General features: G+C 37.6%; 1 long non-coding RNA gene across 2 annotated transcripts in view; it reads left to right on the plus strand.

Moving 5' to 3' along the window:
- Positions 1-8,927: 8,927 nt before the first annotated feature.
- LOC103885753 overlaps positions 8,928-26,997 on the plus strand; it is a 117,279-nt gene continuing 99,209 nt past the window's right edge. For both annotated transcript variants that reach the window (XR_004185200.1, XR_649033.4), the window contains exons 1-2: positions 8,928-15,611; positions 19,041-19,100. This is a non-coding gene — a long non-coding RNA (uncharacterized LOC103885753). The remainder of the gene's footprint in view (positions 15,612-19,040; positions 19,101-26,997) is intronic.

Raw genomic sequence — 26,997 nt, forward strand, 5'->3', positions numbered from 1 at the left:
GCCACTGGCATCTCATTCAGAAAGCACACAGATCTTCAAAGAGGGTATCTGTCTAAAAGTGATGTCACTGGGAGACAAGAGAAAAAAAGTGGTCAAAAGAAAGCACTGTGTAGTGACTATGTGATTTAAATCCCAACTTCTTCAAGCAGTGGGGCATCTTGGAGCAATGTTGCTCAGCTCTGGCTACATAGAATCACCAAGAGATGTTTTCAAAATACTATTGGTGACCATATGATCGTTTTCAGGTGCAGTTGGATTCAGTTTGTTAGTATTTTGTTGAGGATTTTTGCATCTATATTAATCAGGGATATTAGGAGGTAGTTTTCTTTTCTTGCAGTGTCTTTGTCTGGCTTTGGTGTAAGGATAGTGCTGGCCTCACATAATGAGTTTGGAAATATTCCCTTCTCATTTTCAGTTTTTTTGGAAGAGTTTTAGAAGGATTGGCATTAATTCTTTAAATGCTTGGTAGAAATTACTTGTGAGGCGATCTGGTACTGGGCTTTTCTTTGTTGGGAGGTATTGAATTCCTGAATCAATCTCCATGCTAGTTATAGCCCTGTTCAGGCTTTCAACTTATTTATTATTTAGTTTTGGCAGTTTGTATGTTCCCAGGAATTTTTCCATTTCTTTTAGGTTATCCAGTTTTTAGTATGTAATTGTTCATAGAAATTTCATGTAATCCTTTTTATTTCTGTGGCATCACTTGTAATATCTCATTCATTTATAATTTTGAGTCTTTTTTTTCCCCCTTAATTTAAGGACTTGTAAATTATCTTTTCAAAAAACCAACTCTTAATTTTGTTGATATTTTTCTGTTTTCTATTCCATGTATTTCTGCTCTAATCTTTGTTATTGCCTTCCTTCTGCTAACTTTGAGCTTATTTGTTCTTCATTTTCTGGTTCCTAGAGGTATAAAGTTTGGTTGCTTATTTGAGATCCCGCTTCCTTTTAATGTGTGTATTTATCACTATGAACCATCTTAGTGCTGCTTCTGATGGATATCATAAATTTTATGCTGTATTTTCTTCTGTCTTAAGATATTTTCTAATTTCCTTTTTTATTTCTTCTTGACTCAATGCTTGTTCAAGGGTGTATGTTTAATTTCCATTTTTTGGTGAAGTTTCCAGTTTTCCTTTTGCTATTGATTTCTAGTTTCATTCCATTGTGATCAGAAGAAATATTTGATATGATTTCAATCTACTTAAATTTTCTGGGACTTGTTTTATAACTAACACTTGATGTATTCTGAGGTAAAATCCATGGGCACTTGAGAAAAAAGTATATTCTGCTATTGTTGGTTGGAATGTTTTGTACACGTATATTAGAGCCATTTGGTCTGTAGTGTTGTTCAAGTCTCCTGTTAACTTACTAATATGCTGTTTGGATGTTCTATTCAGTATTAAGAGTATTATTATTATTACCATTACTGTATTACTGCCTATTTCTCCCTTCAGATTTGTCAATGTTTGTTTTATATATTTAAGTGCTCTGATGTTGGGTGCATATGTATTTATAATTGTTAAATCTTCCTAGAAAATTGACCCTTTTGTCATTATATGGTATCATTATTTCTCTCTCGTGATGGCTTTTACTTACAGAGTATTTTATCTGATAAGTATAGTCATCTGTGCTCTCATTTGGTTGCTATCTGCATGAAATCACTTTTTTCATTTCTTTATTTTCAGCTTATGTGTATCCTTAAGCCTAAAGTGAGTTTTTTGTAGGCAGCGTATAGTTGGGTCATTAAAAAATTCATGTAGTTACTTCATATATTTTTATTGAGAAACTTAATCAATTTACATTTAAAGTAATTATTGATAGAGAAGGATTTACTGTTTCCATTTGGTAGTTGTTTCATGGTATCTTATAAATCCTTTTCATGATGTCTTATAATTCCTTTGCCTTTTTCCTCTTGTGCTGTCTTCCTTGGCGTTTTGAAAGTTTTTTGTGTGTATTGATATGCTGTGATTCCTATCAGCTTCTCCTTTACATAAATTCAATAGGGTTTTTTATGGTTACCTCAGGGCTTACATAAGATATAACAGTCTATTTTAAGTTGGTAACAACTTAAGCTCAATCATATACAAAAACTCAACATGAACTCTCCCCTCCCGATTTTATGTTGTTGTTGTCACAATTTACATGGTTCAAACTGTGTATCTTTAAACATATTTTTAAAGTTATTTTTAATACTTTTGTCTTTTAAATTTTACAAATGAATTAAAAACAATACCTACCACCATTATAGTAATGGAGTATTCTGAATTTGTTTACATATTTACCAACATGTTTCATTTTTATGCTATTATGTTACTATTTAGCTTTCTTTTGTTTCAACTTGAAGAATTCCATTTAGTATTTATTGTAAGCCATGTCTAATGGTGATTAACTTTCTCAGTTTTTGTTTATCTAGTAAAGTTTCTCTCTCCTTCATTTCTGAAGGCTAGCCTTGCTGGGTATAACATTCTTGGTTGTCAGGGTTTTTCGTTTTTTTGTTTCTTTCTTTTTCTCATTCCTTTCTGTCTTGTTAGGCTTCTGCTGAAAAATCTGCTGATAATTTATATAGGTTCCCATGTACATGATTAATTGCTTTCTCTTGCTGCTTTTAAAATTCTTTGTCTTTGACTTTTGACAATTTGTATAATGTGTCTCAGCATAAATTTTGGCTTCTTGGATAGATAACTGCTTTTTTATCCAGATTTGGGGACTTGTTAGCTATTGTTTCTATGAATAAACTATTTCTTTCTCTCTTGCTTCTCCTTCTAAAACTTCCATAATGTATATATTACTCTGCTTTATGGTGTCCCACCAATCCCCTAAACTTTTTTCACTTTTTTCATTCTTTTCGATCTTCTGACTAAATTGCTTTCAATGACTGGCCTTCCCATTTGCTGATCCTTTATTCTGCTTGATCTAGTATTCTGTTGAATCCCTCTAGTAAATTTTTTTTCAGTCCAGTTATTGTGTTTTTTAGCTCCCTAATTTCTGTTCTATATATATATATGTTTTTTTTTTAATATTCTCTATCTTTATTGAAATTCTCAGTTTGTTCATGCATTGTTCTCTTTACTGAATTAAGTATCTTTATAACAGCTAGTTTGAATTAACTCAGGTAAATCATATAATTCCATTTTGGTAAGGTCGGTTCTGAAGATTTATCTTGTTCCTTTATTTAGAACAACTTTTCTTCACTTTCCTTAACTCTTTGGGGTGTTATCTGTGCATTAGACAAAGTAGACTCCTATTCTTATCTTCATGGGCTGGTTTCATTATACTGATTCTTAACTTGAATTTCCCTCAAGCCAGACCCAAGACAAGAACTTGGTTACAGGTAGTATACTTTAAAAGATCATTTCAGGAAACACAACTAAGGAAATGTAGATATTGAGAAACAGAAATGTGAAAACCATGTAGGAGTATTGATAAACTGCCAATAAATGAGTCTCATCCCACTTGAGGTCTCTTTGAAGAGGTATGTAGAATGTGTCCTAAATTGTCCAATCAAGGGACTGAAAAAAAGATATATTCATCCACAAATTGTATCCCTCATTGACTTGGGACTGCCTATGGGAACAGTAAATACCCAAAACTTTCAGTGCCTCTATCACCTTAAGGTAAGCAAATGTGGAAAATGCTTGAGAAAGCCCACAGGACAAAGTAGGTGTCTGAGATGTAAAGCTGTCATATTGCTTAACACTGTTTATTGCATCTGTGGGTAAACTCAAAGGTAGATGGAAAGTTATGTTGCAAACTATGTTGATAGTCATTTGCTTTGGTCATTTTGCCCATTATGCAGCCAAAGCTAAAAGCTTTAGAAAATCATTTCCATTAAGCAATGACTTAGGAACTCCAGCATTATGAAAATATTTTTTCTGTTCTTTGGAACCTGTAATATTTCTAAATGTCACTTTTAAATCAGTTGGACTCTGTATCTCTCTATTATTCTATTATTACTCTAACTCAGAGTAATAATTATAGGAAGAAGACAACCGTTACGCTAATAAATCTGTTTGAATATGAGATGGCACAGGAATAGCTTCTTGCTTTCTTTTTAAATTAATATTATAATCAAGTTGTTATGTAGTCTAGTTTAAAATTTAGAAATAAAAGAGAACATTATAAAATATTTAAAATGCTAATGAAATCATCTCTATTTCAAAAATTAAAAAGAATCAGAAAAATAGGACAGCCCTTCAGAATGATAAAATCATTTACTCTAAGAGAATTAACATTTTTTACAGGAAAAAATATGTGACAATAAAACATAAAGATTATACATAATCTTACTATCCATTGGTATCATTTTTACTTTGATGTGTCCTTACATGTTTTTTGTACATTTTTCTATATAACTTAACCATATTACTATAAATATTACTATTAATTGGCCATAGTTTTTGTAGATTTCTTAGCTCTCAAATTTATTCCATAAATTTCCTCCTGCACTCTTTTTCTCTTTTACAAATTTTGCTGATTTCCTATTGTCATGTTTGTGTTTTATTATTTATTTTTAAGGTTTTTCAAAAATAGGGACTATTATCTCTTTGATAAATTGTTGAAGTTATGGGCTTTTTTGTTTGCTTTGCTTCATTTTGCTTTATTTTGGTTTTATTGTTGAGACAGACTCTCACTCTGTTGCTCAGGCTACAGTGCAGTGGTGCAATCTCTGCTCACTGCAACCTTTGTTTTTTGGGTTCAAGCGATTCTCGTGTCTCAGCCTCCTGAGTAGCTGGGACCACAGGCACGTGCCACCATGCCCAGCTAATTTTTGTATTTTTTTGTGGAGATGGGGTTTTGCCATGCTGCCCAAGCTGGTCTTGAACTCCTAGCCTCAAGGGATCCTTCCACCTTGGCCTCCTAAAGTGCAGAGATGACAGGTGTGAGCCACCATGCCCCACATGAGATGATGTTTTGAGATTAAATTCTGCTTATGGTGTTATTGCATAGTTTTTTATGTCATCATATCTACATTTTATGTAATCAAATCTGTCAGTCATTTCTTTACATTTTCTGCCTTTGGCTTCAAGTTTATAAAGATGCTGACTCCTAGATTACATAATTGATAAATGTTTTTGGTGTGTTTGAAAATCCAGATTTACTGTAAAATATAAAATCCAAATAGAAATTGCTTTACCAGTTATAGTGTAATAGAGAAGTAATTTTGTTTGATTTTCTGAACTCATGTAATTTTTTTAACTCCAAATTCACCCACCTCGCTTTAAAATGGCATATGCATTATATCATTTTTCTTTATATTTAATTATATCTTTCAACGTTTCAAGTCATTTTGTATTATTTTATTTTTCCATAAGTTATCGGGGTACAGGTGGTATTTGGCTACATGAGTGAGTTCTTAGTGGAGATTTGTAAGATCCTAGTGCACCCATCACCCAAGCCATATATGCTGCACTATATTTGTTGCCTTTTATCCCTCACCTGCTCCCCCCAACTCTTCTCCCCAAGTCCCCAAAGTCCATTGTATCATTCTTAGGCCTTTGAATCCTCATAGCTTAGCTCCCACATATCAGTGAGAACACACAATGTTTGGATTTCCATACCTGAGTTACTTCACTTAGAATAATAGTCTCTAATCTCATTCAGATCATTGCAAATGCTGTTAATTCATTCCTTTTTATGGCTATGTAGTATTCCATTGTATATATATACACCACAATTTCTTTATCCACTCATTGATTGATGGGCATTTGGGTTGGTTCCACGATTTTTGCAATTGTGAATTGTGCTGCTATAAACGTGTGTGTGCAAGTATCTTTTCTGAATAATGACTTCTTTTCCTTTGGGTAGATACCCAGTAGTAGGATTGATGGATCAAATGGTAGTTCTTTTAGTCCTTTAAGGAATCTCCACACCGTTTTCCACAGTGGCTATACTAGTTTACATTACCACCAGCAGCGTAGAAGTGTTCACCAATCGCCGCATCCACGCCATCTACTGTTTTTGATTTTTTTTATTATGGCCATTTGTGCAGGAGTAAGGTCATATCACATTGTGGTTTTGCTTTGCATTTCCCTGATCGTTAGTGATGTTAAGCATTTTTTCATATGTTTGTTGGCCATTTGTATATCTTCTTTTGAGAATTGTCTATTCATGTCCTTAGCTCACTTTTTGATGGGATTTTTTTTTTTTTCTTTTTTACTGCTTTGTTTGAATTCATTGTAGATTCTGGATATTAGACCTTTGTCACATGTATAGATTGTGAAGATTTTCTCTCACTCTGTAGGTTGTCTGTTTACTCTGCTAACTGTTCCTTTTGCCATGCAAAAGCTCTTTAATTAGGTCCCAGCTATTTATCTTTGTTTTTATTACATTTGCCTGTGAATTTTTGGTTATAAAATCCTTGCCTAAGCTGATAATTAGAAGGGTTTTTCCAATGGTATCTTCTAGGATTTTTACAGTTTTGGGTCTTAGGTTGAAGTCCTTAATCCATCTTGAGTTGATTTTTGTATAAGGCAAGAGATGAGGATCCAGTTTCATTCTGCGTGTGGCTAGCCAATTATCCCAGCACCATTTGTTGAAAGGGTGTCCCTTCCCTACTTTATGTTTATCTTTGCTTTGTTGAAGTCCAGTTGGCTGTAAATATCAAATTATTTTTATTTCTATTCACAGTAATTTATTGTGTAACTTTATAATATTTGTTAATATTTGGTGGTAGAAAGTTCTCTTCATTATTTTCCTTTATTCCAGATTTTACAGATTATTATTCTGCCTATATTCAGGTTGAATTTAGTAATCAGTTACTGAAATTCAAATAAAATGCTAAAATTTTTGGTTTGAATCTTGTTAATGTTGGAGATTATTTTATAATATTTTTGTTAACTAGGCTTTCCAGTCAGTAACACAATATGTCCTTTAATTTATTCAAATTTTCTTTTATAAATCCTGGGAACGCTAACTTTTATATGAGTATTATGCATTTAAGGTTATGATGGATAGTTTACGTTTCTGAGTGCTAATTTGAATAGCTGTTTTCCATTGTAATTTATAAGGTTTGGAAAATAATAAAGCTATTGATTTTTGTATATTTGCAACTACATTTTATAGGTCTCATTTTTTTTCAGATGGATATGTATCTTTTTGTCATATTTCCTTTATTTTTTTCCCTTTTAAATCAGAAATATATGTTAAATTTTATCAAATGACCTTTTGGCATCTGTCTAGAATCTGTGCTGTCAAATCCTGTAGTCAGTAGCCACCTGCAGCAACTGAGCACCTGCAAGTGGCTGGTCTGAATTGATATATGCTGTAAGTTTAAAATCAACACTGATTTCAAAGACTTAGTTCCAAAAAAAATGCAAAGGGCATTTCCCACTAAGTCAACAAGATTCTACTTATTTCTCTTGTTCTGAATTATTTAATGATGAATCCACAGCATTTTCTTTTTGCTTACTCTCTTCCAAAAATCAATGTATAATGACTTTCTATAGTCACTAGATTGTTACCTAGAATGGACAAAGCTCATAGATTAGAGATATAAGGGGTCTGACGCAATGTAACTATATTACAGTGATTTGAATTAAGGATTAACACTACATTTTAAAAGCTATTTTGTAGTTGGCTTTTAAGCATATGTAAAAAAGGACTAGGGAGATATTTTTGTTTGGGGCATTCTAGTCATAAATATATAGCTACCATTGATAAGCTTGGGTAGTTTACTCCCTAAATCCAGTTCATCCTCTGTCAGATTAGACTATACAGACTCTATTTATCTTAGTGACACAAGCTGACCTCATGGTATGGAAGGTCTGGAGGACATCTCAGCAGGACAGCCATAGAGGACAGGATATCACCTTACCTGTGCTGTAACCTTCTGGGTCTTCCTAGAGAAGATGCTGCCCTGCTTTAGGTGAAGCAGCTTTCAGAGGAAATACCATCAACATCCCAAGAGACTGCAGAAGTCTAAGAGGGGCATATAAGCTGGCTTATATTTTTATCACCTGTCTGCGATCTTATAGATCTCAGCATAAAATTCTACTTAACAAGTAGAGGAAGAACATAATGCGTTCTCCTCTAGAACTAGAAAATTTTTTTCAGAATAATATGCCAGACTAGTCATTGATGCCTTTCTTTAATGCACCTCAGAAATGCAGTCCTGTTAGAAAGGCCAATAGACATATATTGCACAAACAGGGAAGTGGAAAAGGAAGCACTGATGGCAGACATCATTGTAAAGTTGGCTAGGGCCTCTCTCTTCTCTAGGGTCTTGGAAAGTAACCTGTAAACATACAAGAGTGCAGGCGTTGCATATTTGGGAATATTTATAAATAGCTGAGAAAACAGCATCAGAAAGAAACTCTAGAAAGGCTTCAGAAGGACAGGCATTCCGGTCTTTTCCCATGAAACAGAGCAATTTCCTCACGCTAATGGAGCCATCACCTAGCTCTGTGCTTCTCTACTGTGGCTCCACATAAGCATCACCTGGAGAGTTTCTAAAAGAGACTGATGCTCAGATCCTACCCTCACCCACACCAAGTAACTCATAATCTCTGAAAGTGCGTGTGGGCACTGATATTTTTGACAGTTTCCCAGGGAATTAGTACATGGCTGGACTTAAAAGCTGCTCCAACTGATGGAACCAGGATATAAAACATAAAAAATGAAAACAATATGATAAAGGGAAATGTTTTTGTTTTTTGTTTGTTTGTTTGAGACGGAGTTTCGCTCTTGTTGCCCAGGCTGGAGTACAGTGGCCCGATCTCAGCTCACCACAACCTCCGCCTCCTGGGTTCAAGTGATTCTCCTGCCTCAGTCTCCCGAGTAGCTGGGATTACAGACATGCACCACCATGCCCGGCTAATTTTTGTATTTTTAGTAGAGACACAGTTTCTCCATGTTGGTCAGGCTGGTCTCAAACTCCCATCCTCAGATGATCGCCTGCCTCGGCCTCCCAAAGTGCCGGGATGACAGGTGTGAGCCACTGCACCCGGCCGATAAAAGGAAACGTTTAGTAGGCTAGTTGCCATGTGAAGTACTTCCTTGCTTTGCCTTTTTTTCTCTTTTCTTGCATGTCCCTGCTAAAACACCATTTCCCTGTGTGTATCTTTTCCCAGAGCAGGTATTCTGTTGTTCTCTTCTGCATTCTTCCTTCTGGTAACGGGGTAAGTCAGTTCTCTGTCTTTTAGCTGGATGCTGTCATTCACTTTCAAGGAGTCAAAGGGAAACTGTAGGCTTGTGAAGCTGCATGGTCCTCTCCTTGCTGACCTCAGACATAGGAATCATGGAAAGAGTTAGAGAAGTAGCTACTTTGAGGGAAGAGATGAGGTTTCCCCTATTTTTTTTTTTAAGGTTGGCAAGCTTCCAGAACAGGTTTATGAATTCTTTATTTGTTCATAATAAACATCTAGCTAACAGATACCTATATAGTGGCAGATATTGGCATGAGACTCACTTTTCTTTTAAGAGGTAACCTCGCTAACCTCACATTTCTTTGGCAGCTACTATAAAGAACAAAAGAGTTGTGTATGGCCAGATTGGTGAGGTCAGGCCACAAGGCCAGACTTATGTCAGACCCAGTAATGTACCTTTTGAAACTGTTTCTGTGTTGGATTTTTGTCCTGGATTGGAACTACCTGCAATGAATGAGATCCAATTTTACCTGCAGTTGTGATAGAAAACACTATTTCTCCTAGTCAACTGTTTCTTATGGGAAGAAGAAATTATTTAAGGAATTCGAGATTACTTACCCCTCCAGCCTTTTCCCGCTGACCCTTTTATCTGTGTCACCTCAAAAACACTTGTAAATAAACAGCTGGGATGGGATGTTTGTGTTGAAAAATTGTAACTGACAAGAAATTTCCAAATCCTGCTAACTCAGCACTGTATTGAAGCTGCTTCTATTCTTTCTGTTGGTTGATTCTGCACGTTGACTTGAATTTACTTTAAACCCCATTATGGGCTCAAGTTTATTGAAAGTTTGTGATATTCAAAGCATAAACAAACTTCACCTGTGACGGTGGCACTTGCTTCCCTCCCCAAGTTTTTTTTTTTTTTTTTTAACTTACCACAGCATCACCTCTAGGTATTTGTGACCCACTAATCCTATTCTGGGTGAATTTTAGAAAACCAAGCACAATATATCTGGATTCTCATCATTCAGGAAGTATCCTGGACTTCAAATGAAACTTCTAAAAGTATGTTAGCAAAGTAGTTATTGTAATGGAACAGAATAAAAGAAGTAAAATTTCTTTTCTCCCCAGTTCTTAAAAATCAAAAGCAGAAACATGTTAAATGTGCTTTGTGATGTGCTGTGAGTACTGACTGCTTGCTTCTGTTTCTGCTCATGATCTTTCCCTGGTTAAAAGAGGCCTGTACATGTCATACGTGGTCATCCAGAGAGGCAAGCATACTGGGAAGGGAACCTAAAGATGATCTTCTCTTGGTTGTCTAGAGCATTGGGGTGTTACGTGATCCTTTTGCCACTACATGGATCTAAGGAGAGAGGTTGGCCTGGCTCTCTTTCTTCTCACTATCTCATTCTCAGGTGAGTGTAGGGCAACCCACACATGAGGAAGAGGAATAAGGTACAGAAAGCCTGGTGCAGCGCTAAGAGTGACAGCCTGGCTGGTCTTATGTGTGCATAGAGGAAGTAAACATCTGTGCTGTAGGATTGCAGGAGTATTGTGGCTCCCCACATAAATGACTACTGAAACCAACCATCAGAGCTTTACTTCTGTTGCTTAAGATTATGACTACGGGTGCTCCTTGACTTACAGTGGGGTTATGTCCTGATAAAACCATTATGATATTTTCAATGTATAAGTCTCTCCAGAGGTAACCCCACATAAGTCGAGAAGCCTAGTGAATGGGTATGACTTTTGCACTATGGTTAAGTTGAAAAATCCCAGGTCGAGCCATCATAAGTTAGGGACTGTCTGTACTATGTAAATATCTCTGAGACAGGAATAAAAGTGGGGTTGGAGGGAAGTAACATTTGAATATTTACTTTGTGCCAGCACCTATTCTAAGTCTGTTAGAATTTTTACTTGCTACTCATTTAATTCTCACCACTTTTTAGGGAGATACTATCCCCACTTCTAGAATGAAGATACTGAGTCTTGAAAATAGTAAATGGTGGACTAAGGATTTTGAACTACAAATTCTCTGACTCTGGATGGAGTCCATGATATTTAGGAGAAATACACATAAAGCTGTTATCAGTTATTTATAGTTTTGTATTGATTTGGAGAGGAATTAGCAGCACTTCTGACTTGAAGTGTGTGAGAAGTAGCTTGTTATCTGATAAAGGAGAAACCTAAGGAAGCTGAAAACAACTCTTGGCTCCCTTTTAGTCTTGCCCCAGAGCCTGGTAGGGCTTTCCACCCTGCGGGGCTTTTACTTCCTTCACTTTCTGCTGCCTGATCCAAATAGATCTGTTCTAAGGGGAAAAGCTCATTATATGAAAATAGCAACATCAAGCAAGAGGCTCTCTTTCCTAGTATGCACCTGAGTAACCGTGGGGATATATACGCACTTAGTAAATTAGGCATGAATTTGTGATAAACAGCCTATAGCCAGTCACTGTGTAACAAGGATTTGGCAGTTGAACCCACTAAATATTTTTAGATGAAGAGACCAGAAAGGTGTCAGAAGAGGTGTAGAAGGTGCCTCATGCATTTACATATGTGTCACTCTTTGGGTATATTTTGAAGTTTGGAATAACAGACATGGTTGACCTCTTCAGTGGAGCAAACCCTGAACTTGGAAGGAGAAGACCAGTGTGAGAGGCCCAGCCCTGCAATCCACTAGTGCCACCACTTTCAAGGAGTGGCTGGAAAAGAGAACAGATGCAAATCTGGGTGCTATCACATACAAGAGCTGTAACCTCTGGGTAATTTTACCTAATCTCTTAGTTTCCCCATCTCTCATTCTCATAGGATAATTAGGCTCTAAGGAGAGAATGAATGCAAATGTTTGACTACAGTTCCTAAAACACCTTGAGTACTCAGAATTGGCGGCCTGAACCTCCATTTCCCTCCTGTGTAATATTAATCATAACAATTGGAATATACAGCTGAACAATGCCATACATGGTAAGGTAAATTTTATAATTCCTTCCAGTTCTAATGTCCTATGAAACCACAGCCTTGCTTACAATTCTTACTATCTAAACTAGACTCTTGAGAGATGCTGAAGGCCATTCCTACAAGGGCTAGAGGTGAAAGCAAATTGGGCCTGGGGTGGCGGACCAGTGGTCCCTTTACTCAAATCTAGCATAGCTTCAGACAAAGGACTTTGTAATTTCAGACCAGCCTGGGGTGTCTATTTTCCATGAATAAAAATACCAGTGCATGATTTTTCTTGAAACTCTATCAACTAGTTGGGCCTTGGAATTCATCATGAACCACAGGAGGGAGAAGCTCAACGTAATGAACAAGATTTATAGTGATCTGTTCTCCTCATTTGGCCCCTGTATCTACTGTGCAATTTAAGGAAAATAACTGCTCTTGCAGCATATTTGGATCAAAATCCATCTAGCGAAGATAGTGAAAAGGCCAGTATTGAACATCCAGGATTTAGGATGGGGCTGGCTCTGTATCTATGTGCCTAAGGATACAGGAACAGAGACTAGAAACAGCCCATGATTAGGATGCCCATGAGCCACTGGGTCTGCACCAGAAGGTCCTGCAAGTCATTTCAAAGCACAAGTGCAAATGAGAATTCTTAATACTAAATAAAAGCAACCAAACTTTTCCTCATCTCTAAGTCCTGGTGGGAAAACTCAAGTCTGAAGGATACAATTGCACCCTTACATGTGATGGGTGCAGCTCTGAGAATTTGATGCTATAGATCATCTACATTTGACAATAGAATGGACCAGCTAAAATGGCAAAGAAGAAGCTTGGTGAGCAGTTTAATCAGCTCTCATCTCTCCCCAGTGCAGAGGTGGGGAGACTCAAGATGGTTATGCAAAGAAAATGGCCATCCTGAAGGCTTATGCAATTTTTTAAATTTTTGTTTTTTGAGATGGGGTCTTGCTATATCACCCAGGCTGCTTCAAACTCCTGATCTCAAGCAATCTGCTTCAGCCTCCTGAGCAGCTGGGACTACAGGTGCATGCTACCAGGCTCCACTCTAAAGTCTTGTTGAATAACTGAGCCTCACCCTCATTGCATGAGGTGTGAAGTTCAAGTGAATTACCCATTTCACAGGGCTCAGTATGGCAGAACATGCTAGGTGTTTTCCTGCACATTCTTTCATTCTCACTAGCACCTCAAGTAGGCAGTAGGGGAGGCAGGGAGGACATTGCATATCTGAAGGTAATGAGTTCACCACTGTGGCTAAAACAAAGGTAGGAAAATAATTGTTTAAATAGAGTGCTTTGGAGAAGATTAAAAATGATGCTAGATTAAGAATTTGTGCTTTTCTGAATGAGAAGCCTTTGAAAAATTTTAGGATGTGAACTGGAGTGAAGAAAAGAGAGATATCTGACTTTGGCATATAAAGTGATGTAGAATGGGGAGGAGGTTGAGGTTAGGAAGACTAGCTATGAAACAGTGTTGATAATCTAGCCATGTGGGCTGACAGTGGCTTTTTGGGTGGAAAAGAAAATAAAGGGACATGGTGTACTGAATGAGCAGGGATGGGGCTTTCCTGGGTTCTTTTGTTTAGGTGAGAGACAGCAGACTCTGACCGATGAGGCCAGCTTCCTCCCTCTATAGAAGAACCTAAAACAAAGACCATGGACTTCATATTCACCTGAGGAAGGCAGACAGCTGGCCAAGATAAGCGCCTCTCCTTCAAAACAGGGCAGAATTTCATATCATGATTACTAGACACAACCCTGAAGAGGCCAGTGGTTCTGCTAACACTGGCTACCCTCAAGGTAACAAACACTGCCAGCCAGGACTACCTCATCCTGATGGATGATTCCTGGAGAAGACAATGAAAAATCTCCTATTCCCCATAGTACCATAACTCCTACCCCTAGAAATGTCTAGTTTCCCAACATGCTACCTCCTTTGCTTCCAGACTTCTGGAGAGAAACTTCTTCTTTCCATTTTACCACTTGCAGAAACCCCAGTCTCAGAGAGACAACAAGAGCTGGACTGTCACCAGGGCTCAGATAAGTCATAGCACTGACAACAGGCAAATGAGTTAATAATCATGTTAGGTTTCTATGATTAGTGACAGTGTATAAAGATCTTTTAATGTCAAAGTAGTTTGTGGAACAGAGCAAATTTTCAAATGAACATTCGGTTTTTTTCATATAACTTTCTCACATTTAAAAGTCAAGTATGCCCTTGTAGTGAAAACATCCATTAATGAAACAAAAGCAGTCATGAGAAGAAAAACAAAGTGCTTAGTATAATTCCTGCTTCATGGTAGAAGAAATGGTACCCACTGTTTTCATGACTTAGGGTGATTTAATGCAATTCAAGAGCAAAGGTCCAATTTCTTTTAGACAATAGGACTAGAGCTTGTGAGAGAATTTGGGGTTGAAATGATGATTTGAAAGTCACTTGCATAGGACGGTTAGTAGAAATTATCAATGAAGGTTTCCATACTTGTGTGGAATTTGTATATTTGCTAAGAAAGCAGAGGACTCAATCCCACCTTTTTTAGGATATGAAGGACGTGGAGGAAGTGGATACAGGCCAGGAGCTGTAGGGAGAAAATAAAGACAAAGGCCTCGATGATTGGGAAAGAGAGCCTTGAGAGGCTACAGAGGAGAGCAGTTCTAAGAGGACTCTACCTACCATTAATCATGTCTTTTAATGGCGGACACTGGGAGCTATGGCCTGGCATGTGCAGTTAATGAATCCAGAGCTTCCAGCCCACAAGATTTCTGCCATTGCTTAATCTTGTGTTTCCCGGGCCCTAGATCTGAAACCATAAAATGTGCAGTATTTATTTAGCATTAGACCAGGTTCTGAGGATGCTTTTTCTGGAACTGTTTTGTGACCACAGAATTGAAAAGGGTTTTGAGATGAAATGCTAGCCCTGTATCCAGGTTGGCCTGTCATTCTTTCCATTGAAAGCCACTGGTAATATGGCTGCAAGATGTATTTTGCCCATTTTTTAAAAGCCATTTTCTACTTTCTACTTTCCAACCACCAAAGTATTTGGGAGTGTCATAATTGTTTTTCTCTTTGGAACTTTAGAAAAGATTGTTTTTTATGATAGAAATAGCATTTCTTTAATTTTTTTTTCTTTTTTTAATCGCCAGTGACTGCCATACCAAACCACAGACTTGGCTCTTTATATTTCCAATTCTAGCTTGTGCTTTCTGGCAAATGAGTGTCACAGGACTGGCCAAAATATTTCTGAGGAGTTTTATCTCAGAGGATAGTCAGATGAAAGACTAAGAAAATGAAAATGGACTTAAATGCATTGATTCAAGTAAAGCATTTAGAATAGGTTGTGGCACATAGCAAGCATATATGAGTACTCGTTATTATCACTGTGGCATTCTAAGATAATGTAGCATAAGAGACTGGAATAGAACAAGACCATTGTCTTTATGAGAGAATAAGTGTTCCATAAGAATTCAAAACAAATGATGATCAGAATTTAGAAGACTTCCATGAAGCTCTTAAAAGGTGACCATGGGTGATAGGCTAAGCATGTAAAGAGATTGACCAGTTGGCAGTTGGGTAAGCTTACCTACAAAATGTATCATGGAATGGGAGGTGGAGGAGTTTAAAGTTATTAAAACCCAGCTGTAGAATCCACATACTTTGGACATGGTTTAACAGTAACTGAAATATAGAGGTGACTGGAAAGTAAGTATTGAGATCCTGTAAAAAGCATGATGTTCAGGCATTTGCAAGTTGTCAACAATGTGGAAAGAGATAAATGAGTTTCTAACCAGGTTTCTATATTTTTCCTTTTACTTAATTACTTTCAAGTTGTCCAAGTTCTCTTGCATTAGGGCAATGTGATCAGAGCATTTATGAATAAACAATCTCATTTCTGCAGATCAGTTAGTAAATATTTAAACACCTATTTGTGTAAACACTTGCTCTGAGACATGTGAAAATCACTACAATAGATGATTTGGGTATCAAACATAAACTTCTATATAATTCTGATTATTGCCAAAGATGTAAGGAATGCATCATAGGATATTAGATAAAGGAGGGAGAGGGCGTCCTCCCCACAAATTTACATGCTGACAATGGCAATCTAACCAATGACATAATATGTCTAAGACTCTTTGAAAAGAATTGGGAGAACCAGACCAATGTTTAGTAAAGATTAAGGGAATAGGGGAAGAATATATGAGATGTTTCGAGTTAGTGAAATTTCCTGAAGACTCACCACACACACACACACACATTAGTGATGAGAAAATATATACAGCCACCAGCCAGTCTAGTTTACTTCCTACCAGGAACTCTAGCAGCCTCAAGAGCCCATTCCCAGGCTGAAATTCTGCAAAAGAAACAGCCAGTTCTGGAGGGGGAATGATTATAGCCCAACCCTTTGAAACAACCCCTAACCCCATCATTCCTACCAGCCATCAGAAAGGATAGTAAAGATTTTATTTTAAAGGAGGGTTATAGACATATTTTCAGACCAGCTAACACAGAGGTGAAGAGGTGAGAATACCCAAATAACCTTTGGGACAGGACAAAGAAAAAACTGTTCAATGAAGAATAATATTCATGTCAGGAATTTGGAAGATGAGGTTGCAAAAATAGGTCAGAACCTAATAATAGCTTAGAAATGAAAGCTCAAAGTTTCTCTTGTCAGCATGGGAAGTGAGTAAAAGATTTATGAGCTAGAGAAGGGATCAAACATTAAAAGGTATGTGTTTTATGTATACTTTTTAAGGACAAAGGTACTAGTTTTCTGGTTGGTAATGATGGGATAGACTGCAGTGGAAGGACAACTTAAGAAGCAGAGAAAACAGGTTGTTGTGACTGCCATGAATCATGCACAAGGGCTGGTTATGCCATAAGGCTAGAAATAAGAGATCTTCTTAAACTAAAATTGCATGAGTGTTTTAAAAAATTACTTTTACTTTTCATTAGGAACAAGACTCAATCATACATAATAGTAGAGAATATAATAGAATAACTTCCCAAATGCTTCATACCCTAATTATCAATATTTTGTCCATCTTGTTTCATTTATCTCCCTCTCCCACCACTGTTTTTACATGTGTTTAATTTTTTATTTTGAAATCATTTCATGCTGAAAAAAATTGCAAAAATAATGCCAAAAATTTCCATACACCCTTCAACCAGATTGCTCACATGTTAACATTTTACCACACTTGTTTTAATATTTTCTCTCTTTTTTCTTTCTCTCAAGATTGTTTCTCTGTGTGTGTCTCATTTTATTGCTCAGATTGTCCCAGATTTGGCCAGTGAGAGCCCCTGCAAATCGGCTTCTAGGTTCTTCTGACATTTCCCCATTATCCTTTCAGTTCGTCCTTATTTCTGACACAATACATTGTTCCAGGCTCATGATATACTTTCCATGTCACAACCCTGGAATCAAACATTTCTCCAAGGACCTCTGGTTCTTTTTATTGAGAAATGATGTATAGAAACAAAAATATGGGCATTAGGCATGCTGATTTTTGCTGCTAGGCTATCTTAATAAACATATCTAGAAAAAATACTATATAGTTGTATCAATAACTATAAGTATATCTGTTTCCATATATAAAATCAAGAATTCATACTGAGACCTTCAAGTTCAATCCAGTACCATAGGATTTATTCTAGCCTTACTCCTTTCCTAATTTTAATTTCCTTTTCTCACAGTGAAAAACCTGACTGTTATTATCCACAGTATAGTTAAAATCACACTTTTAATGAATTATCTATAGAATTCACTGGTAGCTTTCTCTCTTTGACCTGGCTACACTTGGTTTCAGTAGAGAAGAGGAAGAAAAATGCCCACAACAAACAACAGTTGACATATATATTCCCCACATTTTCCAATACAAAGGCAAACACAGAGTGAAATGATGTTTCCAGGGCAGTTAAGGACTAGTAACCTCACATCTGTCCTTAGATGGGAGTTTATTTTCTCAGACTAAGTCTGGGCTTGACATTCCAGCAGCTTGCCCTTCCACTGCAGAGGGATATGAAGAAGTCTGCCACCAGCCGCTAATGGAGAAAGCAGCTGCCTCTAGAGAGAGGATGAGCCACACTTTCCAATCCCCCGCCTCCCTATCACTGCAAACACAGCGTGCACAACCACACACAAATGAAGGGAAAGGGACCCCTGTTTGTTGCTAGGAAATCCTACTGGAAGTGAGAAAAGTCTCGCTGTAAGCAAATTCTTTTTTAGCCTTTTTTTCCTTTAAATGACCATTTGCATGAACAATAATTCAAGCCTGATGATTTTATTTGTGAGTGGTTGTCCATGTGAATTTGTGCAGTTTCCTGAGAAGGTGGGTGAGTGATCACATTATTTTAGGACGTTTGTTTGCAGAGTCTTAATTCATTGATTAAACACATGGTTACTGAGAACACTTTGTGTGTCAGCTACTGTGTTAGACACATGAAATATAGATACGATCAGAGACTCAAGAGCACATGGTGTAGTCACCAGGAACAGAAGTAGGACCTCTTTTCCCTAAGGGATTAACCATTTCTGATGGCTTTAAAGCAACCACCTGATATGGTATGATGTAGGTAACGCTTAGCAGCTTTCTCTAATTCTTAAGTATCTCCCTGGCACTTCTCATGATATCTCAAGTTCCATCATTAGTTCCATAATCACTTTTTGTGATTCCTTCCTAAGAGCTTTGTGAATTTCTTATAGAATTTCTTAGAGCATTTCGTATTAGTATAAACACTTTGGCAGGATATTTGTCTTAAATCGTGACAGATGATATATTATTGATATTATTTAGCAGTAAACTTAGGGCAAGGTCTTATGAGTAGAAACTCATAAGAAGGAAGGCAAGTCAGTTGGAAGTTGAGGGCAGGGGATCCTAGCTAACACTATCAGCAATTTCTTAATCTTCTGTTTATAAAAACTGGTCAGCTGAGAACAAAAGCTGTTACCTCTTACAATATATAACCTAAAATATGTATTTTGTCATTCCATCTGAAAAGGATTATGAGGAGTGTCGTCAGGTGCTGTGAGGCAAGAAGAGATCGGAAACTTAGACACAGGTACTTTCCCCCACATAAGTTAAAAGCGATTGCTTGTCATATACTTTTTCCCCAAAAAAACTCTACAATGAACCTATATCACTCTGCTTTCATAATGAGGAAGCACTCCAAAGGGAAGACCTAATGCCACAGCATGTGTTGGTTAGGATTCTTGATGGCAGTGACATAAACACAGCTCAGCCAGCTTAAGGAAGATCTACCTGCCAAACTGAAAAGAATATAGCCACAGCTCTGATCTGAGACAATGCTTCGTGGTTCTCTCAGGTTTCTGAATTTTTTGTGAGTAGAGGCAATGACTGTTCATGTAGTAAACAGTCACTTGAGTAGAGAAAGGCTTATAATGGGCAGGATTACTGCCCATTATAAAAATCTGGATTTCCTAAACTCAGGGTTCCTCCTCAGTAATGAAACTCACTGTGAGTCCAAGTGTCTCTTGGTCCTCTTTACATCACCATTTGGGAAATGGGACTGGAGGCACTGGCACCCTGGCTACTGCTATTGTTGTAATAACAACCTTTGTCTCTGAGCCAAGTTTCATGTCTTCAACCAGCATCCATGAAACTGTGGCAAGTTCACTTGTTAGTTTGCAAGCAAAGTAAAAATCTCAGACCCTTCCCAGAACTTATCAACTCAAAGGATCAAAGTAAATACTAACTACTAGAACCAGGATCTCAAATTCATTTCCCTAAGGACTCTCTCTCACCATCCCTTATCCATTTCCATCTATTTCTGTTTGGCTTTAGTCTCTAGACATAAAGGAGAAATGGCTTTTGTCAATCCCAGATTTACAGTCTCTCAGCTCAGAAGCTATCTGTGCATCTTTCCCAGAGAAGAACTCTGATTGACTTAATTTGGAGCATGGCCCCCAGGATTTATCTTTATTTGACAAGTATACCCATGACATATTCACTAAGAGTATATTTTTGGAACATGTTCTTGAACATGAAAATTCTTGGGAATATAGGTTCTAAAAATATGAACAACTTAATGAAGAAGTTATTAATGTCAATTACTTATATTCAAAACTTTACACTCATACGCCCTTCAATTTTACTTCTGTCTCTCTCCACCTCATTATTCAGCTACAACAGAGAGTTGGGAAAGAGAAATAAAACATTCCTAAAATGACAGTGAAGAAGGTAAAATAAAACTAACTAACTGTGAAAGTTAGAAAAAAAGTAAATTCTATTTACTTTTGAAATGGTCATTTGGAAAGTGGATCATTCTGCAAGTTGGTTCTAGACAAACTCATATAGAACCCTCCTTTCCACTCCTGCTCTGACCCCTGCTGATATTAACTCCTTATTACTACACATGTCTATTTCCCCAATAAGCTCTTGAGAGAATAGAGATTTCTCCTTACGCTTCACACAAAGTATTTTCTACAAATAAAACTTTTTTAATGTCCACAAAAAAGACACTTACTGGGCTCTTCTTGTAAGCAAAAGGTCTTATAAAGCAGTGATCCCCAAACTTTTGGCACCAGAGACCAGTTTCGCAGAAGACAATTTTTCCAGGGCAGCCAGGGATGGTTTCAGGATAATTCAAGCACATTAACTGTATACTTTATTTCTATTATTATTACATTGTCACATATAATGAAATAATTATACAATTCACCATAATATAGGATCAGTGGGAGCCCTGAGCTTGTTTTCCTGTGACTAGATGGTCCCATTGAGGGGTGATGATACACGGTGACAGATCATCAGGCATTAGATTTTCAGAAGGAACCCATAACCTAGATCCCTCACATGCACAGTTCACAATAGGGTTCATGCTTCTGTGAGAGTCTAATGCTGCTGCTGACCTGACAAGAGGCAGAGCTCAGGCAGTAATGTGAGTGATGTGGGGTGGCTGTAAATATAGATGAAGGTTCACTGACATGCCTGCCCTGCTGCTCCCTGCTGCTGTGCAGCCTAGTTCCTGACAGGCCACAGACCGGTACGGCCTGGGGGTTAGAGACTTCCGTTATAAAGGAACATAGGAAGACAAAAAGATTCCCCAAATCCTCATTTATATTGTTGTAAACAATTTTTTCTGTCTAGTTTGAAAGAAAGAATTGCCTAAGTTCCAAAGACTTGAGCAGACTTTATTTTCTTGCTCGTTAATTCTCAGTTTTAAGAAACTGCTAAAAAATAGAGCTCAATTAAACTAATTAGAATAAAACATCCTGTTAAATTATGTGAAGATCATTGAGATCATATTAAAATAAACTCTATAACTTCTATTTGAAAACACCTTTCTTTGGTCATGTACCTTCTCCTGCCAATTTTCCCCCAAATTGCTTAAATACTGAATTTTTTAGTGAGTCTTTAATTTCGATATTAAATAGATGGTTATAGCTTGGTGTTTTTTTGTGTGACTCTTCATGCTTATTGCTGCCTTTTACCTTGGTAAAGAACCAAGAGAGGCCAAGACCTTGAAATGAGGACTCTGGACAAAGACGAAGGAGCCAGTTTGGCTTTTGCAGGGCCAGTGAGTCATGGTACAGTCACAGATCCCCACAGGCTGAAGCCCATTGGCAGGCCGAGCCTCAGCTTCTGTAGCAGGTAGGCCAGCCAACTGGATGACAGGGGATTAATATTACTAGTCTTGGTCTGCTTTCCTTTAGTGGAGTGCTTTCGGTATATACATGTATATATATTTCTTAAATCTGTTTTCAAATGATGATGTAGCTGATGGTGATTTTACAAACCGTTATCATACTTAGTAGAATGGCCTTAGGCAGCATCTCCTGACTACTTTGAACCCCAGATTTCCCTGTAAATTAAATACTTAAATAATTCTAATTATGTGACCTTTTTCTAGGAGTATGTATATCAGCCACATTTAAAAAAAATAGCATGGGACAATTATGGATTACATTAAGTCGGACCTATAGATGTAAGTTTCTGGAGCACTTGGAATTGCTTCCAAGGACAACTCCTGTAATTGACCCAACCATCTTTTCTTACAATAGATAGTCTAGTATGTGATGTAGTGCAGGGAAATCCCAAGAGATACCTTCTGCATCTGCAACACAGACATCTGAAATGCTTCCATAGATGACACACTTATCCATGGAAGTATATTGTTCTTATTGACAGAGAAAATAAAATTCTGTTTGGGGTGCAAAGCTTTTTTCACTCACCTCAGTAAAAACAGGCAAGAAATCAGTGTGTCTCATCTTCATAGATTTACATTTAAGAGCTTTACTGATTTTGTGTGATGTTAAAATTCTGAAGGCCTGAACAAAAGAGATGTTATTTTTTTACCAGTGTAACTAGCCACTTAGAATATTTTGATGGTAGTACAAACCAAATGCTTTGTTCTGGAATAAATAAATAGCTTTCTGAGAGTTCCAAATTTTGGCTAATACTTGATCCAAGCAAGCACAGTCTTTTCACTGACAATGGAATAGAAATGTGTTAGCAAATATTAAATGCATCAATTTTCATAGTTTGCCATTCTTAAAGATAGACAGATTTATAAAATATTCTAAAAATAAGCCTCACAGAATTATTAAGAAGCAAATAACAACAACAAAAATAACTGGTTGGGGAAAAATATGTAGTAAAGAGAAGAAACTCAAAAAGAGGAGGAACGATTCAGTTCTCATGATGAACTATGAGAGATAGTTTTCAAATGCTCCTTCAGTTAAATCAATACGAATCCAATAATTTTTGCAAACTAAGAAATCTTAACAAAAGGCAACTAATAAAGGATGAGCCTAACCTAATAACAATCAAAACTTTTGAGGAGTGGACACAAAAGAGAAAACTAGCATATTATATTAACTCCTTTTTAAGACTGCATATAGAGTTCATGTATTCTTCACTGTCAAGATTAATCTGGACATCTGATGAACATTCTCAGTAAGTGTTGTTTAATAATACAGAGGCAAGAAAAAAAACTTCTGGCCAGATAATGTAAGACTCAATTTGCTTAAATACTACTTAATAAACCATCAAAACAAGCTAGGTGGGCTGGAATGAACCTTTGTTTTCCTGTATACATTTGAGCTAAACTTTGATAAGATATTGATATTTTTATAGGCTTAATATTTGTGACTTTTAAAAAGTAGAGGTTGTTTCTTCCCTAATATGGGTTATGACATAGATAAATAAAGGGGAAATTAGTGAAGAATTCTTCTCTGATTGTGTAGACTTGTTCCATGGAATGCATAATTCCAGTTCATCACAATTGATATACATAAGTTAAATTTTATTTTTGCACTTTCTTAAACTTCTTGTTTTTATTATCCTCTCTTTTCTTCTTCTAAAACCCACTTTTCTAGATATGTATCCTCATTCCTATATTCCCAAAGCATTTAATTAGCCAGTCATTATACCTTTACATTGGGAGCACTCATAAGGGAGGAGGAGAGGTCTCTGAATGACTGAAGAATCCATAGTATTTCCTTCCAAAGTAAAATCTCTTTGCTCCCTGACTTAAGATTCTGTGCCAATAAGCATGTGTGATATGGAATTGCTGAAGCTTAATGGATAGAATGACCCACGTATGTCAAAGCAACAATGCTGAGCTCAGAGGTGGCAGGCAGATAGTGTCAAATCCAGCAGGCCACTAGATAACCCTGTCCTTAGTGGCCTATGAAGGGAGGCCGATTTCCCTTCTGCTTTCTGCCCATAGACATGCCATTCTGTCATCTTCCCTCATCTACTTTATAGAACACAGCTGCCCATCAGCTAGCACTGCCCTGCTAAGCCAACCCAGTCTTTCCCAGTGGCAATTTTAGAGCTAGTGATCTTATTTTCTAACGAAAAGACCTTAAGCTCTGAGTCAAATACGGGCCCTGCGTATTGTTTTTCTGGGGCAGCATCTTCTGGGCACATGTGTATGTACCTCTCACACCTGCACAGCGTTGCCTTTCCCAGTTCTAAGAAGAGGAAGCCACACTCCACATGAACACTGGGCTGAGAAACAAGGCAGGGAGAGCAGACAAGCCCTGGTGAGGTGTCTCTAACGCCAGGGCACACATGGTACCCTGGGCTGTCCAAGGGAGGTGTGACACTGTTTACCAGGGAGAGTGGCTGTGCAGCCTGGCTCCCTACGCCCTGTCTGGCCTATGAAATTTGATCTCAATCACAGAAGGCAAAAACATATTACTTTGACCACAATTCACATTCCGTAGGAGGAGACAGGATTAGAACATTTCTATTCTTGCCCAATGCTGCTAAATTTAAAGTCAATTTAACTGTTCACTACAGTCTTCCTTCAAAAGACCAAAAGCAAGCCTCATTTTCTGGTGGCAAAATGCTCTGGAACATCATCGTGAGCTGTGTTGTTGCGCAAAGGAAGATGACAGGTCACAAAAAACAGTCTTAAGCTCACAGTCAAGGCTGCTGTTAAACACCACCGCTTATGCCTTCATTCTTACTCCCATCCATTTATGTCTCAATGTATGTATTTAAACAATAATTTCCTAAGCTTGCATTATATTAGAATATGAAGGTGAATGAGGCATAGTCCCAGGCCTTGAAAGGCAAGCAGTCTAATAAAGACAGGCACACACAGAATCAAATAGAGAAAATTCTCCATCAAATTAAATCTGGGGTGCCGATGGCTCCTCTCTCCTTTTCACATCTGCATCCTTCCTCAGCTGCTCTCTAGAGTCTTTCATTTCCTGTTTACTCAAGGACCCTCCTTATCATTTGAAAGGCAACTCAGAAGTAACTGTCCAGCCTTCCTCTTTCAGGAAGTCCATGTGGATTTACCAGGTGAGACACAGGAAACATTTTACAGTTGACTTCAGGATTACTTTCTTCTTTTTCAATCTTCTCTCTAGGCTTGAATCTCCACTCTCCTCCCCTTTACAATTTTTAAAACCAATTTTCTTCTGTGACAAATAATTTCTTTAGGTTATATTTAACTTCTTGAAGATATCAGCATCTGAACTAGTTTTTCAACCTCTCGTGCCATTCGGGATTTTCAAGGACTTCTATAGGCTATCGAGCTTCTGCGGACTCATTTACATTGACCTCGTCAGATCTCTGTGACAGGCATCTACTAGAAAAGCTCTTCTTCCTCCTTTCAGCCTGAGATCAAAGATCCCTGGAGGGAAACATGGGCAGAATTGTGGTAGTTAAGGTCTGTGTTTGGAATTAACTTTTATTTCTGCTGGCCCACCAGGTTCAGGGTGCTAATTCCTAAGGGTTATTTTCCTACCTCTACTTGAAATAATATTACATAGTGTTATTTTATATAGGTGAAAAGGCCAGACTCTAGGTCTAAGGAATGGCTCTGAGCTTACTGCTCCACCTGTACCTATATGATCAGTGCCATCAAATGAAGGAACTCAGGAGCCCTCTTTGCCACCTCCTTCCTCCAGCCTTACCTTAGGGGACTGCTTGAAGACTAGTGAGCATCCCTGCCTGTGACATCACGTTCCTCCACCCCTTAGCTCCAGTGGCTGGAACAGGAGGCTAAGCATCTCTTGGGCAGCTAGTATTTAAAGCTCTTTGCTCATTTCTGTATGTGTGTCCTCTCCCCAGAGAAAAACATGCCAAATCATCAGGGAAGAGGGATGAGAGATTGAAGAATTAGAGTTAAAAGTGGGGTTTGGAGAGGGTTACAGCTTAAGGAAACTTGAAAAATGACCTCTTAGAATCCTAGGATTGACTAAAAAGCATTTGCCCAGGGGAAAAAAAAAAAAAACCTAAGAGGAAAGAATTTAAGTTACTTGGAGTTTTCAGCAAAGAATTCGACAATTCTAAACTGTGGTGATCTGTACCAGGAAGGAACATGTCCCTGGCCTGGTCTCCTGCATCCCAGGGCACCTGAAACAGGAGACTGAGATCCCAGCATATTGAAATTACATTAACTGAAATGTTATTTTCTTTCCATGGAAAAATTATAGCAAGGAGATTAAGGTATGATTAAGTGCATTTCAAAGGAAAATAAACATTTATTGCAATAAATAACCATAAAATAGATTTAATAATACTCTAAAAATACTTTCATAAATTGGAAAAACAGTGAAACTTCTTTTTCACCATGCCTGAATTTTCACAGCATTATATGAATGATTAGAAATATTCACCACTAACTCAGGGGCTGTGTGGATTCATGGCATGGCTCTCAGCTGACCACCTCACATCTCTGCGACTCCAGGTCTTTCTCTGCAAAATGAGATACTTCTTTTCTATTTTCTCAGAAAGCGTATTCTGAAACAAGTAACATAATAAAAGGTTTTATCTCTTAGAAAACATGATGCTCACAGATACATTTTATTTTTATACACAACCTTTTTAGCCAACAATTCTAAGTATACCCTCATTGTAACTCCCTGATACACACATACACACACACACACACTGAGCAAGAAGTTGCAACAGATCCAAATAAAGTTACAGAGAAAAAAATATTGGAATGGGAGACCAGACTCAATATCAGTTCAATAGAACACAGTATATTTTGAACAACAGCACACTTCATTAGGTCAAGATAAACACAGGAGTTTCGAAATTTAGAGCAGGCAGGCTGGGCGCAGTGGCTCACGCCTGTAATCCCAGCACTTTGGGAGGTCAAGGTGGGCGGATCACGAGGTCAGGGGATCGAGACCATCCTGGCTAACATGGTGAAACCCCATCTCCACTAAAAATACAAAAAAATTAGCCGGGCGTGGTGGCGGGAGCCTGTAGTCCCAGCTACTTGGGAGGCTGAGGCAGGAGAATGGCGTGAACCCGGGAGGCGGAGGTTGTAGTGAGCCAAGATCATGCCACTGCACTCCAGCCTGGGCAACACAGAGAGACTCCGTCTCATAAATAAATAAATAAATAAATAAATAAATAAAATTCGAGCAGGCAGCAACCAATATATTTCCCCTCCACTCTGTGGAGCCACCATACTGTCCGTGAGCCATCTCAGAATATATCGGCCTCCTTGGCAACATTCC

Source organism: Papio anubis, chromosome 7 (genome assembly GCF_008728515.1).
Source record: "Papio anubis isolate 15944 chromosome 7, Panubis1.0, whole genome shotgun sequence".
In the NCBI taxonomy this organism is placed as follows: domain Eukaryota; kingdom Metazoa; phylum Chordata; class Mammalia; order Primates; family Cercopithecidae; genus Papio; species Papio anubis.